Below are 19,591 nucleotides of genomic sequence, written 5' to 3'. Positions count from 1 at the left end.
ATAAAAAGATATATAAAAGTATAAACAATTAATTCAGTCTGGTGGTGAAGAATCAGATGGTGCAAATGCAGGGCTGTTTGAGCAGAAATAATAATGAACGTTAGGAATTTGCTGAGTCCATTGCAAGGAAGTTTCAAGTAAAGGAGGACGCAAAGGACAATGCTGAATGTGCTCAACCTCGACCAGCTCAAGATGAGTCAAGTAGAAGAAACGATGGTGTGTCAACCGGCACAAGTTCCAGGCGAGCTCCAAGCACCGATGACAATCCTAGGCCAACCAAGAGAGGTGGAGGTCGAAGCGGTAGTGAGCATGTAGGTCGAAGTGGTGGTGGCCGGAGTAGGCTATCCAATGTTGATCAAGGTGGACGTGCCAGTAGTGGTGAACGCGGTGGAAGATCAAGTGGAGGCAGTCGTGGTGGTCGCGGCTATCCTCCTTATCTCAACATGCTTCCTGGTCAAGAAATGAGTCCAACCAATCCTCGAGTTAAAAGGGAAGAACAATGATCTCTTTTCTTCTACTTTATTTAACTCTATTAAACAATTTTTCTTTGATGGTTTTTCGAATACTGGTTTTGGATGTATGATGTAAGTGAACAAGGTTTTGTTTATTTATATGATGAATGCATGTTTTGATATATGTATGCAGGTTTCCAATTTCTTCATCAAAAAGGGCGAAATTGTTGGGTTAAATTATTTTGACTAAGTGTTGAAATAATTTAACCACTAAGATTTTGATGATGAAATGACTTATGAGTTTTGATGCAGGTGTATTGAAACAATATTTCATAAGACTTGGATCTAATGAGGGTCATTAGACCGATTTTTGGCATTCAATGCATAGAATTAGACGTACAGTCTAACGCATCGGAGTTAGACGTATAGTCTAATGAATGCATAGAATTAGACGTACAGTCTAACTCATCGGAGTTAGACGTGTAGTCTAATGAATGCATAGAATTAGACGCACAGTCTAACTCATCGGAGTTAGACGTGTAGTCTAATGAATGCATAGAATTAGACGTACAGTCTAACTCATCGGAGTTAGACGTGTAGTCTAATAGACGTGTAATTAGACGGAGGGTCTAATAGATACACGGAATTAGACGTAAGTCTAATGTATTCTGAATTAGACGTACAGTTTAACTCATCGGAGTTAGACGTGTAGTCTAATATACTTGTAATTAGACGGATGGTCTAATTTATGCGGAATTAGACGTGAAGTCTAACTCAATAGAGTTAGACGTGCAGTCTAATAGAAAGTGAAAGTTAGACGTGCGTCTAACTCCTTCAGACAAGTCTGAGGTAGAACCGGAATTAGACGTACAGTCTAACTCAGTGGAGTTAGACGTGCAGTCTAATAGTTATTGTAATTAGACGTGAGTCTAATTTTATTAGACTAGGCGGTCTAATAGACGTTTCTATTAAAAGGAGATGTGTGATTTCATTAGAATGATTTTACAATCCGTCTAACTGAAATACGTCTAATGCTCAGTTTAAGTAGTATGCTTGAAGCTAGCATTTCTCCTACCCACGTGCTATAGCTGTACCCTACTCCTGCTCCACTTTCTAGTGAAGATTAGTACAACAACTATATATGCAACCAACCAAGGAATGCCATGTAAGAGAATTTTCCTCACATTACTTGTTTTGCAGGTACATCCTTGATGGAATATTCGGCGCACTACCAGTGATGTACGACCACGATCCTTGTGCTCAAAACCTGCTGTGTACAATGGAGGCTTTCCAATGGAAGAGTGCCACGTATCATTCTTGAAGATTCGACCGTTAGCTCCTGCTCAGTATTTAACAAATCTAAAGGACAACGGACAATCTGCCTTAACAAGCACAACTGCTAACCTTACGAACTCACCAATCTTGAGAGAATTCAAGCCTTTAAATATTCATACTATGAAGCTGCTTTCTGATTGTACTATGTGTGAATCAAGAGAGATCTAGAATCAAAACACCTTTAGCTGAGTGATATTCTTCCTCTTGTAATTGAACAGAAAGTGTTATGTTCAATAGTGAGCTAAGTGTGTGTAAACTGTATTTGATTCGAATCATATTATAGTGAATCCTTCCGGTGGTTGGAAGAAGGGGTGATGTAGGAGAGTTTCTCCGAACATTCATAAACAAACTGCTGTGTTCTTTCATTTATGTCATCTTTTCATATTTCATCTTGTGCTTCAAACCCAAGTAAACAATTCCGCCTTGAATCTGTTTCAAGTGTTTACAAGTGTTTGCGTAGAATAGAAAGAGAATTAAATCCCTAACAGGATTTCTTTCAAACCGTTTTTCATAAGCCTTCATCTTTAGCCAGACCCCCGTCTCTATCGATAAAGCCGATCCTATCAACATGGATATTCTGTACAGAACTCTTGATGACAACATGTACAACTACATTATATCATGCAAATTTGCCAAAAAAATCGGGAAAGGCTAACTCAACTCTATGAATGCAACGAACAGACTAAAGAGAACAAGCTTATGGTTACCGTACATCAGTTATATAACTTTAAGATGCGTCCTGGAGAGACGATGTCTAAATTTTATGGGAGATTCAGCAAGATAATCACCACTCTTTCCACATTGGGAAAGACTTACAGCAATAGATATGTTGCAATCAAATTCATGCGTGCTTTGCCCAGGGAGTGGGATATCAAGACGATGACAATTAGGGAGTCCAAAGACCTCAACAAGGTGGAGCTCTTCGACTTGCTAGCCGATCTGAAAGCCTATGAGTTTGAGCTGAACTCTAGGAATGAAGAGGAGCACCCCACATCTGCCATCACAACCAAGGCATTAGTGACTACTGAGGAGCCACAAGCTGCAAATGATGTGAAGACTGTTGTAGAGCAAATCAACAACGACACTATGACTCTCTTTGTGAAGAAATTCGAAAAATTCATGAAGAAGAACACCTCTAACTCAAGCTATTCAAATAATAATAATGATGATAAAGATAAATCTAAGGCTAACGTGAAATGTTTTAACTGTGATAAACTAGGTCACTGTAAATCGGAGTGTAGAAAGCCAAATAGAGACAAGAAGAAGAAGGACAACAAAGAGTTGAAGGCTCTCATGGAGGTTGATAACAAATCCAAATGGGCCCAAAACGACTAAGATGATTCATCATCCAGCGATAGTGATGATGAAGAGGTCACTTGCTTCATGGAAAAAGAAGAAGTTGACTCTAAGCTATTTGATTTTTCTTTTGAGGAATTCACAAGAGATGACTTAACTACCGCACTCAATGACATGTTCATTGAGTACAAGAAGTTTTCATACTCTTACAGTGAAATGAGACTAAAATATGAAATTGATAACTCTTTTTCATATCCAATTTCTAAATCAAAAGTTTTTAACAAAGTAGTTGAGCTCTCATCTGAGAATGAGAAGCTAAAAGAAAAAGGTTCAAACTTTATTTTCTAAAAACCAACGGTTATCATATGTGGTTAGTTCTTGAACAAGGTCTGGAGATGCAGTCAAACATCAATTAAGTGTGTTGAGGCCTACCGGATGAAAATTCGGTTTAGGATTTGACAATGTAACTTCAGACAAGTCTTATGAAAAGTTTAACTCAACAATAGACAAGTTTAAGCCTATAAATTTTGTCAGAGGAAGTTTAACTGATAAAGGAACTGATCCAAGCTGTAGTGACTTAACCTTAGCTGGCTGAAACCTGGAAAGGAAGCAGCCAACAAGTCTGGTAAAAAAACCTGACAATAAGTCAATGAGTTTTAAACAAAAACCATCATCTAAGGTTAATGCATCTGCTACTAGTAGGAATAAGTCTGCTAAACATAAGTCATATGCATTAATCACAACACAACACGGGAAATCTATAAGGATAACTCAAATATGGATTCCTAAGGGACTAATTAACCTAGGACCCAAGTGAATATGGGTACCAAATTGTAAATATGCATATTTTTTAGGTACAACGGGTTAGCTGCATGGAGGAATTTGGAAGCATGCTCTTCTAAGAAAGATGCTCAGCAATTGATAGAAGTGTCCGCAATTCCACTCCTCAGACTAAGCTCACTTTTCTTAAAATGTTTTTGATCTTATTGACCTTAAAATCATTTAGTGGTCTAATCATTTATAAAGTGAAGGGAAATGGTTGATTATCAGAAAGACGTGGTAAGATGGAAGTCATAATCGGTCTGATTAGATCATTTGTCTAAAGAAAATAATTTACTTAGACGAAAGTTTGCCTACTTGAAAATTAAGTTTGGCTAGACATATGTGTATTAAGAATAGACGTCTAAATTATCTATAGACGGACGTAGTTAGACGCCGTCTAAACATACGCTTGTTAGACGCCTAATGACACGCGCAGTTAAACACCGTCCAAACTAGATGTCTACCCAACTTACACGCAAGGGATGCAAATGACAAGTTAGACGTCTAACTACGTGTATCACTAGACCTCTCATCTTCAGACCAATTGAGGACAAATATCATTCTAACACGCACTGTCATTTAATTTTCCCGCTCAAACAGTAAAACAGTCATATTCTAAATTCGAATAACTTGAAGACACATGTCTCTCAAAGTTTAAGAATATGACTAATATACCCTTAAATTAATTACTTCAAGTTTTGTAATTAATAGAAACTTGGTAAAGTCATCGACTACTTTTGGGAAAAGACGTCTAAAATTAATTGCGGTCCTATTTCAAAAAGTGACGGTTGAACACGTGACTATTCAAATTCTATTTAAGGATATCTTGCATGTCTAAAGGACTTTTATGTTTTGCATTCTTGAAACCCTAGTGACGAGGTCTAACTCTTTTAGACGGAGTCTAAAGGGAAACTTAGTTAAACGAGGTCTAACTCCTTTAGACGCGGTCTAAAGGATGCATAATTAGACGACGTCTAATTCCATCAGACGCGGTCTCAAGGGATGCTTAGTTAGACGACGTTTAACTCCTTCAGACGCGGTCTTAAGGGATGCGTAGTTAGACGACGTCTAGCTCCTTCAGACGCGGTCTGAAAGGATGCGTAGTTAAACGACATCTAACTCCTTCAGACGCGGTCTGAAGGGATGCGTAGTTAAACGATGTCTAACTCCTTCAGACGCGGTCTGAAGGGATGCGTAGTTAGACGGTGTCTAACCCCTTTAGGCGCGGTCTAAAGAACAACGTCTGATGTCTTGCTTTAGAAGTTGTCTAAAGGAAGCATTCATCTACCCACGATCAATTAACTGCCTGCTCCACTTCCTTCTGCTCCACTTCAACAGTCTGACAAGCCAGCTAATTCTATCAATGAATGAACGCCACGTACGCGAATATCCCTCAACCGTATTTTCAGTACAAGATAAGATTAAAGACTATTCGGTGCACTACTCGTTCAGTACGGCAACGATCCAATTATTCAGAGTCTGTTGTACTCTCGTACTATAGACAGTCGTCCAATGGACACATGCCACGTGTCCTCAAAGAATATTCGATCGTTGATGTATCTCAACTATATATGGAAGCCAAAGGACAACAGTTGAACGGTCAGTTTTCATACAAGTCTGAAATATATTTTGCTTAATGCACATTGTCTAGCTGTGAATACATTGTAATTATGTACTGTCTTTTTTGTGAGAAACCTCAGTGTTGTAAGTTGAAAAAAAAACACACAATTAACTGAAGTAGTTGCATGTTTGTTTAATCATTCGAATAAATCAATAAACAAGATTGCAACCGATGTTTTAAACTAGAAAACTCCACATTTCATATTGAACAAGTATGAAACTAATTATAAAATTTTCTAAGGTTTTTAGATGTTTATGTTATATGTCTAACAATAATTCTAAAAAAATGAAATTTGAACATAGAGGAATCAAATGCATTTTTTTTTGTAGGATATCCTTAAAAAAATTATACATATTATATCAAATTGATTCAAATAAAATAGTGACGTCAAGAGATGTGACATTTGATGAAAATATTTCTAGTTAGTACGGAAACAAATAAAAAGAATGAAAGTCCTCAAAAAAAAAAGTGATAATATATCATCATCTTCAGAGGAAGATAATGAATATATTGAAGAATTGCATACTAATTTAGTGACTGAGTTACAAATTAATGAAAATCAGAACATTAACATTGTCTATATATTAGACATAATGATCAGAAAATTACAATTTTATTGATATATGTAGATAATATTTTGATAGATGAAAATGATATATCAGACATTACATAAATGAAATTTTAATTAATTCAAATTTTTTTATCAAATACATTGGAAATATAAATTTTTTTATTGGGCTCGAAATTGAACATGATGCTGATGGTATTTATGTTATCAAAAGAATCGTTATTAGGGATACTTATAAGATAATTGTAAATTAAATCAAAGACCCTAGAATTGCAAAATTCTATATTGATCTCAAAATTAAATATGATGCTTAATGTATTAATGTAATGAAAAGAAGTAATATTATGGATATTTATTAAATCCATTAATTTTAAATAAAAAACAAAGACATTAGAATTATAAAAAATATATATTCGTCTCAATTTCAAATAATGCCATTTATCAATAATGTTGGCCCATTGGGCTTTGTAAACCTGTTAAAACACTCATGGTCATGAGTATAAGTATCAAACTGCATGAAAAGTTGTAATCATATTGAAATTTGTAGAAATTTAATTATGAACCATGAAGGAGCATTAAATTGCATTAAATATTGTAAAAATCTAATTATGAATCCATTGAGAGTATCAAAAAAGTATGAAGTATTGTAAAAATCTAATAATAAACTCATAGTGAGATATCAAACTACATGAAATATTGCAGAAATCTAATTATAAACCAATTGAGGGAAATCAAACTACATAAAAATTACAAGATCTAATTATAAACTCATGAATGGATATCAAACTTCAAAAAAAAAAATTGAAAGACATTTAACCATTTATCCATTTAGGGATATCAAACTGCATAAGAAATTGAAGAAATCTACTTATAAACCCATGATTAAGGGTAACTAAATAAAAAATTACTGAAATTTATCAATAAATCGAATAAGTTGATGAGACTTATTACAAAATGATTATATCTAAATTAGAACAAGTATAATATTGCATATATAGTACAACAATATTCTCAATTCATGAATAAATAATCTATATGACTTGGAAGTTGTACTCTATATTGTGAAAACAGCTCTATTGTTGATCAATCTCGAGATTTATCGATTATTTTTAAGATAGAAATTATTTTCAAACAATAATTAGTCGAAATCACAACTCAATCCAAATGAAAATTAACACGATTATTTAGTAATCAATGATATATAAAAAAATATGATCGGACTGATCCGTTGTATCTACGTGGAGGAGAGTTGAAGATAAAGACATGTTTCATTAACTATATTTAAAAGATTCTTGAGGATTTGAAACAAAACAATGTTTTGGAGGATTGTTGATGCAACCGTAAAGACTTGGATAATGAACACAATCGATAAAAAGAATAATCAAGGCTTAAATGATTCTTGTGAGAACATCAATTATTCGATTTCGATAATGGATTGTCTACCAACAGTTTACAAAATCATTCACAATATTTTTAAATGCTAAGAAGAAAAGACTTTTCAACATCATAACGTTGAACAACATGCAACCATGTTTATTGGGAATTAAGTTAAGCAAACTTCAAGAAGGCAAAGAATTCAGATAACTTTTCTAGACATCTCGATTTTCTAGCATTTCAACATCTTTGATCTAAACTTTTTATCAAAATTTCAATCTTGAGAGGAAGATATTGAGGTATTAAATATTTAGGAAATACTTTATTTAAAATATAGAATATTATGATAGATATTGAGATATTATATGCAAGAACAGAAATAATACTTTAAACTTCAAGAATGAGCATAAAGAAATTTATTCATTTTCTTTTATCTTAAAAATTCTAATATGGAAAAAAATTGCGCTCTGGATTTGAACCATTTCCTTGTATATGAGAAAAATTTCAAGTGACTCGATTGGTGAAATAGTACCTTTCCCCAAGAAGCATTGTTTTTTTTACCGACGCATCCTCCTGAGGAGGAGTTTGGTTTCAAACCCAAAATTTTAGGTGGATGGGAATTGTAATCCTTTCTACTTCCCGAGGTATAATGACAGACCGAGAGACTCGCTTACAAGGAATCCGAGCAAAAAGGGGGCTAAACTAGATTTGCACGACCTTCCTAATAATATCCATAAATGACTCATTTTTTAATCGACACAATACGGCTAATTGTTTGAAATTGAGAAAATGTTGTTCCTGTTGTTATAAACATACAATTCACGGGAAGTTCACTTAAATAATGAAGATCTAATTCTAGGTTTTGTTTCAGGAAAGATCCGAAAAAATACTTTATTAGAGTATAGAATATTATGATAGTTTTATATTTTTCTAATTAAGGATGTTTCCTAAATTTATGTATATATGCATCGATTATGTCATTAATTCTCATCAACAAACATAAATAATAACATAAATTATTCTTTCGTTTCTTGATCTTTATTATCTCTTTAAGTCTCAACTTCATCTTCGTTTGTGATCAATATTTGAATAAGGTACGTTTAATCTTCCGCATATATCTTAGTAACCATTACTTGCTTCATATTAATTCATTGAATGAGATTTTATCAACATCAGTATATAGTGACAAATAATTGTAATCTTGTTCTTCTTCTGAGAGTCCTTCCCCACTTTCATAATCATTCTACCAAAAATAAGCTCTTCTAGTTCAAACATGAACAGTGTCTACTATGTCCATGAGATTATCACTAGAGGAGGATGAAATACTAACATCTGTATTAGTTATATTCTAATTAACATTTAGTTCTCCTTCAACATTATTTTTTCATAATCACAGTCTTCGACTCCCCGTACTAGTTCATTAACATTATCATCTTTTGTCCAATTTCAACATTCATCTTCTTCAAATACATCATCTCAACTTACCATAATTTTCTTGGAGATTGGATCATACAATCGGTATGCCTTTGACTCGCTAAAAACTCAAAAAATAACACATTTTTGGCTTGTGTCATTAAGGTTTACTCTATTATTTCTAGGCACATGCATGTGAACAATACATCCAAACACACACTCTAAAGTGATTTATTGAAGATGTAGTTCCACTCCACATTTGTTTTGGTGTTTTCCTTCCATTGATGTAGTGAGAGTAGTATTCATAATATATTCGCACCATTGAACAACTTCTGGCCAAAATACTTTTGGAACTTGTTTTTCAGACATTATGCTTTTAACCAAATTCATAATAGTTATATTTTTCATTTCAGAAACACCAATTTTGTTGAGGTGTGTATGTAGATATTAGTTGTCTCTTTATGCCATTATTTGTCTAGAAAATGTTAAACTCTTGATATGTAAATTCACATATACGGTCCGTTCTTAAATATTAAATAATATTACCACTTTATTTTTTGAAATAAATTTTGAATGTCTTAAATATATCAAAGGTTTCAGACTTTTTACGCAAATAATATATTCAAATTTTTTCTACTAAAGTCATCAATTAGAGTAAACAAATACCTCATTCCACTAGTTGACATTGGAGTAATTAGCCCACAAAGATCAAAATAAATTAGCTGTAGTTTTCTATTTGTTATCCAACTATTTTTTTATATAGTATTCACAAACATTCTCAGGAACTGTAATTTTTTGGTATTCCCTTGACAAAATTTTGAACATGCATCTTTTTGTAAGTTTATATAGTTGACATGACAAAGTCTTATATGTCAAAGATAAGACACATCATCAAAAGTTACTTGAAGATAAAAATTTTAGATCGTTTTATTTTTCAACGTTGGCAAAGATGTGGATGTAAGAATAAACATTATATGATTAGTCTTTTTTTATGATGAAACACCTTACACATGTATTTAAATAGTATGTCCAGACTTTTTTTTATTTTAACTATCCAATACTTAACAAATTGTTCTTCAATTCTAGAACAAAGTATACTTCAGATTACTTGTTTGATTCCTCCAATTTTCAGTCTCAAACAACCATTTCCTACAATTGTTATCAGTGTTTTATTTTCAAATTTAACAGTTCAGTTGATATTTTCATCAAGCTGCTCAAACCATGATTTAGTTTCACACATATGATTTGAGCAACCTGAATCAAGGTACTAGTCATTGTTTTCCTCTGCACTTATCAAATCAATATTTGCCATCTATCCCTCTTCTTTTATTTCAACAAAGTTGGCATTGTTGTTCCAATTTGGACACTCTGATACGTAGTTTCCAAGCTTATGACATTTAAAATATTTCACTCTATCTTTGTCATAATATTTTTCTTTTCCTTTTTTATCATAACTAATAGTGGCTCAAAGAGCATTATCTTCTACTTTGATTACCTTTTGATTTTTTGTTCAAGGATTGATAGAGTACTTTGTAACTCATCAATAGTCATTGTTCTTGTATCTTTAGCCTCTTTTATGGAAATCATAACATACGTAAACCATTTCGTCAAGGTTCGTAAAATCTTTTCTACCACCAACGAATCTGGAATATGTTCTCTATTGCTCCTCATTTGATTCGTAAATACTGTCACTTGTGTAAATTACTCCTTGATAGTATCCCTTCTTTCATTTCAAGCACCTCAAATTCCCTTCTTATTGTGTTAAAAGTGAACGTTTCACTCTTTTGTTTCCTCCAAACTTTCTCTTAAACAAATTCCATATAATTTTGGATGTCTTACTGTCCAAAACTTGTTCATACGTCACACGATCTATAGCCTGGTACAATAGATTTTTCACTTTACAATCTTTCAATTCTTTTTCCTCTAGTTCAATAATATGTTCAACACTTAACACTACAGTAAAATTCGGCTCTTCTACCCCTTGTTCAATAATACTTTGTATTCTCTTCGCTCTCAAAAAATTCTCCATCAACTCACTCCAATGGTCGTAGTGTTGTCCATCAAAGCAAGGAACATTGATAAGAGTACCGCGCAATGTTTTCTCATATCCCAACTCTCGTGTATACACTCACAAGACCTCACCTTACTATTGTGTTTAAAATCACCACACTTGGTCGTGAATATTCTAGATGTCAATTGCTCAATCTTCATAGTAAAAGAGAGCATTGACCACTTGTTTGGGGAGTGCGCATTTGTATCCAAGTTGTGGATCAATTTTGTTCAGAACATGAATATCACAAAATTTTCAGATACATGGAATAAAATCATAGAGTTTGTGTTGGGTTTTTATTTTCCTTGGTCAATGAGGAAAAGCCCAGCAAATAGGTTCATTTGGGCCCCCACTTTATTCACTTATTTGGGAGCAATATAAAAGGGGAGAAATCTTCTTTTGCAAGAAACAAGAGCAAAAGAAAGAGAGAGAAAATCAAGAAAGAAAAGAGGGGAAAAACTTCAATTTCAGCAGCCTTAGTATTTTGATGATTGCCGGAGTTTGCACCGTTGGATCGTTCTAATTTTTGGACAGCAGCTTCACAACTTCTGGGCCAACATTCTGGACGGTGGAGATCGGATTCTGAAGTCTGGAGGTCGGGGTTTCGTTGCCGGAACAGTAGCAGTTGTTTTTGGTGATATTCTTCTTTTCTTGTTCTTTGATTGTTTCTATATCCTTGATGTGCATGTTTCCAAGGTATTATGAATTTGTATGCCTCTAGTATTGTCTAGAGAAGACTTTTGTATTGCTCTCTTACTGGTGATAGTGGATTTTAAGCGGCACTAGGTGTCCCGTGGTTTTTACCCATTGAGGGGTTTTCCACGCTAAAATCCTGTGTTGTTTGTGTGTGCTTGCTTGGTGTGTTACTCACTGTTTTAGGGCTGTGTTGATTGCATTTTGCATACCTATTTGTTAGCTTCCTCACAGGTTTAAACGGTTTGGGAAAGTGTTGCCAAACGTAGGATAAATTCCGCATTTGTTGTTTACTGTTGTGGTGCATTTCCATCAAAGTAGTATCAGAGCCTTGGTTGCTTATTTGTGAATTGAACTGTTTGAATGACGGAAACTAATACAAGTAGGATGATTAATTTAAATGGTTCAAATTATCATGTTTGGAAGGCAAAAATGGAAGATCTCCTATATGTGAAAGATTATTACTTACCTGTTTTTGCTACTGATAAACCTGAGAATAAAACTGATGCAGAATGGACTATTTTGCATAGACAAGTTTGTGGATATATTCGGCAATGGGTGGAAGATAATGTGCTGAATCATATTATTGGGGAGACACATGCTCGTACTTTGTGGAACAAGCTTGAACAGTTGTATGCTCGGAAGACTGGGAACAATAAACTGTTCTTGATTAAACAATTGATCAAGTTACAGTACAAAGATGGCACTCTTGTTACAGATCACTTAAATGCGTTTCAGGGCATTGTGAATCAGCTTTCAGGAATGGGTATCAAGTTTGATGATGAGATTCAAGGTCTATGGCTACTTGGTACATTACCGGATTCTTGGGAGACTTTTAGGGCATCCTTGTCCAACTTTGCACCGGATGGTATTATCACCATGGAATTGGCTAAGGGCAGTGTTATGAATGAAGAGATGGGAAGAAAGTCACAGGGTTCCTCTTCACAATCAGATGTCTTGGTCTTTGAAAAACGGGGGAGAAGTCAAAGTAGAGGTCCGGGTAACAAAGGAAATCAACGTGGTACTAGCAACTCCGGTAAAGGGAAGTATGCTAATATTGAGTGTTACTATTATGGTAAAAAGGGGCACACAGTAAAGTTCTGCAGACAGGCAAAGAAAGAGAACAAGAAGAAAAACTACAACAACCAGAACAACAATCAAAGGAAAGATGACGATGGTAGTGACAAGGTTGAAGTGAATACTATCACTAATGATTTCTTTGTTTGTTGTGATGATAATTTGGTGAACTTTGCACATGATGAGGCGAGTTGGGTGATTGACAGTAGAGCTTCGTGTCATGTTACATCACGAAGAGATTTTTATTCATCTTACACTCTAGGTGATTTTGGGGATGTCAAGATGGGTAATAGTGGGCTATCAAAGGTTGTTGGTATTGGAGAAGTCTGTTTGAAATTTGATACTGGGATGGAGTTGGTTTTACAAAATGTAAAACATGTCCCGGATATGAGATTAAATTTGATTTCTACAGGTTTACTTGATGATGATGGGTACAACAACTACTTTGGTAATGGTTTGTGGAAACTCACTCGTGGTTCTTTGATTGTGGCAAGAGGTAAAAGGTTCTCAAAGTTGTATGTGGTACAACCGAAGATCTCTAAGAGCATTGTTAATGCTGTGGAGAATGCTGACATGACTGAGATATGGCATAAGAGACTTGGTCATATGAGTGAAAAGGGAATGGCTTTGTTGTCAAAGAAGGAAGTGTTATCAGGTGTAAATGATGTCCAGTTGAAGAGGTGTTCTCATTGTCTTGCAGGTAAACAAAACAGAGTTTCTTTCAAGAGCCATCCTCCCTACAGAAGAGAGAGCATATTTAATCTTGTTCATTCTGATGTTTGTGGTCCTATGAAGACAAAAACACTTGGTGGTTGCTCATATTTTGTCACATTCATTGATGATCACTCCCGGAAGGTATGGCTTTATACTTTAAAGTCTAAAGATCAAGTTTTAGATGTGTTTAAGCAGTTTCATGCCTCAATTGAGAGAGAGACTGGAAAAAAGCTCAAGTGTATTCGGACAGACAATGGAGGTGAATACATTGGGCCATTTGATGCTTACTGTAGAGAGCATGGTATTCGGCATCAAAAGACTCCTCCAAAGACACCGCAGTTGAATGGCTTAGCAGAGCGGATGAACAGAACACTAGTTGAGAGAGTCAGATGTTTGCTTTCACATTCAGGGTTGCCACGTTCCTTTTGGGGTGAAGCGTTGAACACGACGGTACATGTTATTAATCTAACCCCTTGTGTTCCTTTGCAGTTTGATGTTCCTAACAGGGTTTGGAGCGGCAAAGATGTTTCTTACAGTCACTTGCGAGTCTTTGGATGCAAGGCATTTGTGCATATTCCCAAAGATGAAGGTCAAAGCTTGATGTGAAGTCTAAGCTTTGTGCGTTCCTCGGCTATGGCGATGATGAGTTTGGATACAGGCTTTATGATCCAGTTCAGAAGAAGCTTGTTCGAAGCCGGGATGTTGTGTTTATTGAAGATCAGATTTTGAAGGATGTTGAGAAGACAGACAATTCCTCGACATAGTGATGATCTTATTGATTTGGGTTCAGTTCCTCTACAACATGTTGACACACAGGTTGGAGATGATGTTCCTATTGATGACCATGGTGCTGATGATGTTGATGCTCAAGAGCAAAATGTAGATGAAGTTGTTCATCCAGAGTTACCAGTTCCAGACATGCCACCATGTGTTCCACTCAGACGGTCTAAGAGAGATCGTCATCCTTCTGTACGTTATTCTGCAAATGAGTATGTTCTTCTCACTGATGAGGGGGAGCCTGAGTGTTATGCAGAAGCTATAGAAGATGAGCATAAGAAAGAATGGGCTGAAGCTATGCAAGATGAGATGAATTCCTTGTATAAGAATAATACTTATGAGTTGGTGAAGTTGCCTAAAGGCAAGAGAGCATTGAAGAACAAGTGGATTTATAAGGTGAAGACTGATGAGTTCACCTCACAACCTAGATACAAAGCTAGATTGGTGGTCAAAGGATTCATCCAGAAAAAAGGTATTGATTTCGATGAGATTTTCTCTCCGGTTGTGAAGATGGGTTCTATTCGGGTGGTTCTCGGTTTAGCGGTCAGTCTTGATCTTGAGGTTGAGCAGATGGATGTCAAGACTGCTTTCCTTCACGGTGAATTGGATAAAGAAATCTATATGGAGCAGCCTGAAGGGTTTCAGGTAGAAGGTAAAGAAGACTATGTGTGTAGACTTCAGAAAAGTCTATATGGGCTGAAGCAGGCACCGAGACAGTGGTATAAGAAGTTTGAGTCTGTTATGGGGGAGCAAGGCTACCGAAAGACTACTTCAGATCATTGTGTTTTCTTTTAGAGGTTTGGTGATGATGATTTCATCATTTTATTGCTTTATGTTGATGACATGCTTATCGTTGGCAAGAATGCAGGAAGAATTGCTAAGTTGAAACAGCAATTGAGCAAGTCTTTTGCAATGAAAGACTTGGGGCCTGTGAAACAGATTCTTGGGGTACGGATCACTCGAGATAGAGCTGCCAAGAAGTTGCATATGTCACAAGAGCAATACATTGAGAAGGTTCTTTGTAGGTTCAACATGGACAAAGCTAAAGTGGTTAGTTCTCCTCTTACTACCAACTTTAAGCTAACAGATAAAGATTGTCCTACTTCAAAGGAGGACATTGAAGATATGGATAAGGTTCCATATGCCTCAGCGGTTGGTAGCTTGATGTATGCTATGGTGTGTACAAGGCCGGATTTAGCTCATGCAGTTGGTGTTGTTAGTCGGTTTCTGTCAAATCCTGGTAGAAAGCATTGGGAAGCAGTTAAATGGATTCTCAGATATCTGCGCGGTACTTCCATATTGGGTATCACATTTGGAAATGAAAAGCCGGTGCTTATGGGATACACAGATTCTGATATGGCTGGAAATAAGGATAACATGAAATCCACTTCTGGATATTTGATGACATTTGCAGGGGGAGCTGTTTCATGGCAATCAAGATTGCAAAAGTGTGTGGCCTTATCGACAACAGAGGCTGAGTATATGGCAGCAACAGAAGCTTGCAAAGAACTATTGTGGTTGAAAAGATTTCCACTGGTAAAAAAATGGTCAAAACCGAGTGTGAAAACTCTCGGTTTTGACCCTATAACTTTCGGTATAGACCAAAATCCGAGAGTTAAGGTAACTGTCGCCATCCCTCGGTATTGACTCCGTCGTTAAAAATAATTGTGTATTTACCGAAAGATATCCTCTAGTTCTCGGGTTTTCTTCAAATGAGAAAAACCGAGAGTTATTAGCTTAACCTTCGGTTTTTCCCTTGAAATAAAAACTGAGAGTTATTGAATTAACCTTCGGTTTTTCCTTTGAAGAAAAACCGAGAGTTATTAGCTTAACCTTCGGTTTTTCCTTTGAAGAAAAACCGAGAGTTATTAGCTTAACCTTCGGTTTTTCCCTTTAAAGAAAAACCGGGAGTTATTAGCTTAACCTTCGGTTTTTCCCTTTAAAGAAAAACCGAGAGTTATTAGCTTAACCTTCGTTTTTTCCCTTTAAAGAAAAACCGAAATTTATTAGCTTAACCTTCGGTTTTTCCCTTTAAAGAAAAACCGAGAGTTATTAGCTTAACCTTCGGTTTTTCCCTTTAAAGAAAAACCGAAAGCTTCCATTTAACTTTCGGGTTTTCTCTTAAAAATTTACAAAATAGCCCTATTGTTTTGTGCTCAACCGAAACCCCATACTGAAACCTAAACCTGTTCAGCCAAACCAATCAATTCATAAAACAAAATCATCATTCCAAAATTCTCCAATCAATCATCCCAACAACATGTTTTACATTAAACCATTAAACATATTCAATCAATTCATATAGTCGAAATGTCTTAGAACTAGCTGGTGGGGGGAGGGGGTGGTTGATATTGCCGCATAAACATTTCAAAACTCTCTAATCTTGCATTCAATTCTAACCTTTCCTTCTCCTGTTTTGCACTTTCCCTATCCATTCTTGAAATCAATTCTACCTTTTCCGCTTGGATTTGATTAATCGTTTGAGTTTTTTCTTCATCCCTTTTCTTCAATTCCTCAAGTTTCATCGCCATTCTTTGATTCTCCTCAAACAATCGATCAGTGGCTCGTTGAGAATTGTTAGAACTTCGTAGATCCTGACGAAAGTGTGTGGGTCGGACGCCTGATCCCATACCGAATACTCTCTCCGTCAACTCGAAGTCTGATATTTCCGGTTCGTTACTTAGAACTTCCTCCATCTCAACCTGCAAATTTGAAATAATTTGTCAATTATATAATAATTTATAAACTAGTTATAAGTAATTTAATTAAATTCAATTCACTTCACTTACAATTTTCTCTTGAACGCGGTCGTCCGGGACGGGAGTTGGGTTTTCTTTTGTCGGTTTTGGGGTACGGGTCCTCTTAAACACTTCAACGACAGATGGAGCCCGTCCCATTTCAATCGCCTGTTGAAAAAAAAATTATATAACTCAAAACAATCTTTATATTAAGTTATTATATAACTCATAACAATCTTACCAACTCTTCTTCAATTTGAGCAAACGGTCTACTTCCTGTATGATGCGGAAATTTCAGTTGCTTTCTGTTAGCTATATTTGTGCTACTATTTTTCTGAAATTCAAATAAAAAAATTGAAGTTAGAATAACTAATATCATATTTTATTTGAATTATGAAACCGTACCTTAAATTTCTCCGTAAAGAAATGGTTGCGACACACAAACTCCCAATCATCTCGATCGTAGTCTGGTGGAGGATTGGCAAGTACCGCGGTCTCGTCTCCTTTATGGATGCGGATATATTCCTTGTGCAAATCCGAGCGCCATCCCATATCTGTCTGACGTGTCCCATTGCGGTCTTTCGAAAAGAATCAATAGGACCATTAGTAGCCTCGAATGGATCCTGAAAATAAAAACATTCAAATGTTTTAAAATAATTATTGAATGATCAATGTATAATTAATTAATCTTTACCTTCACAGCATTCCAAATGTAATCCAATTGGTCAGCACTTAATGCCTTCCACTTCAAAAGACGATGCGAGACGGCTGAGGGATCCCGCACAACCGACCCCACATGTCTAGACCACCTTGTTCTTCCAACGTCAACATCGCCCGGTCTCCCATCTACCTCTCTAAAAGTGAGAGGAATCCTTGTCCCCACTAGTCTCTTAGATAACGCAATATTCTTGTTTTTCCCTCATCTCTTGCGGGCACAAGATTCTTCAAAATAGATCAAATTCATAATTAGATATGTGAATCAATTCAAACTATAACTAATTGTAAACAAGTTACCTGTCGATGATGGGTCGGGAGTCGATCCATGCTCCTCCTCTTCATCCACGTCCTGAGGGTCCTCGTGACCCTCGTCGTCAGCCTCATCGTCCTCATCCCCCACATTAGCAAACGTACTCTCTACAAACTCTTCTACCTCAGCAGCCTCAACATCCTCGTCTGCTGGGGGAGCAGTAGCTATCGGGACTACAGCAATAGGTGGTGCATCTCTAGTAGACGATTCTCGGAGCCTTAAGTTTTCTGATTGTGCAATGAGGTTCTAGTACGGCTTTAAGAGTTTGCTGGGTGTTTTCCTCAAACTCCACCAAGGTTCTTTACTACCTTTAGACATTCTTAATGCATACCATTAATAAATGAGCGACTAATTGAAATAAAATAGTAATAAGAAATAATATAAAGTAAAAAACATATAATCTACCTAATTAATCTGATCTATATATTTGTAAACCGCGGTTTTATTTTTGTCACAATCTTCCAACCGGGTCGGGCTGACATATCAAGGGCGTAGAAGACTTGTTTTGCTTGACTCGCCAATATATACGGGTCTTGACTTTGGGTTTTTAAAAATCGGTTTACATTTATACTTACGAAGCCATATTTATCCACTTTCACTCCTAGTTCCCCCGAGTGTGTATCAAACCACTTACACTTGAATAAAACAACTCGTTTGTGAGAAAAGTATTGCACTTCGATTATATCTGTTAAAACTCCGTAGTATGACATAGTTTCAGACCCATTGAACCCTTCAACAACCACCCCACTATTTTGAGTTGTCAAACCTTCGTCGTGTTTTTCTGTACAGAATTTGTATCCGTTTACTTTACACCAAACATACATAGACGAGTACATACTTGGACCTTCTCCTAAGATCTTGAGGTCTCTTGATATGTCGTTAAATTCGGTTAATTGAGCAACCTATACATACATTTACCCGACATGTAGTTGTTAAAATAAATATAAAGAGTTAGAATATATGGTTTATAATGAACTCACTCTATGTTTGAAATATGCGGCAAACGTTTCTCCACGAGACTCGTTGTTATTGCAATACTGCATGTAATCTCTGCATATAGATCGAATATTAAATAGCATACTTTTTAACGCTAATTAATAACAGCAACATAGAATCTTACATGTAAAAAGGTTCAGCTTCGGGGCAATTTTTCAAAATGTATGAATGAGCTGTCACTCGATCGATATAATCCAAGTTGTATATTTTTCCGTTAGAAAGGTCTTCCAACGATGAAAATATAGAAATGCCCGATATTTCAGTTTGTGCATTTTCTTGATCTTCTTCCTCCATATACCTTGCACATAAACTAATACTCTCATTTACAAGATAGCTCTCGCTTATAGAGGCTTCTGGGTGGTTATTGTAGACACTCATTTTTCACACCTAATTTTATAGTTTATACTTTTCATAAATCTGAGTCTATAAAATTTTCTCGAATTCATTCACGGACTCATTGCACGATTTATATTAAAGACGATTATTTTTAGAACAATTGAGTTTTTGAAAATAATTGATTTTGGATTCTTAATAAAGTTAAGGTAGTAATTTGTCTATGTTACAACACTTAGAGAAGTTATTATACTTAGAATATTCAAGGTTTTATTTAATTAATTACCTTGGTATTTATAAAAAAA

Source organism: Impatiens glandulifera, chromosome 5, assembly GCF_907164915.1.
Source record: "Impatiens glandulifera chromosome 5, dImpGla2.1, whole genome shotgun sequence".
Classification (NCBI taxonomy): Eukaryota; Viridiplantae; Streptophyta; class Magnoliopsida; order Ericales; family Balsaminaceae; genus Impatiens; species Impatiens glandulifera.
Note: the sequence above shows the minus strand (reverse complement) of the source record.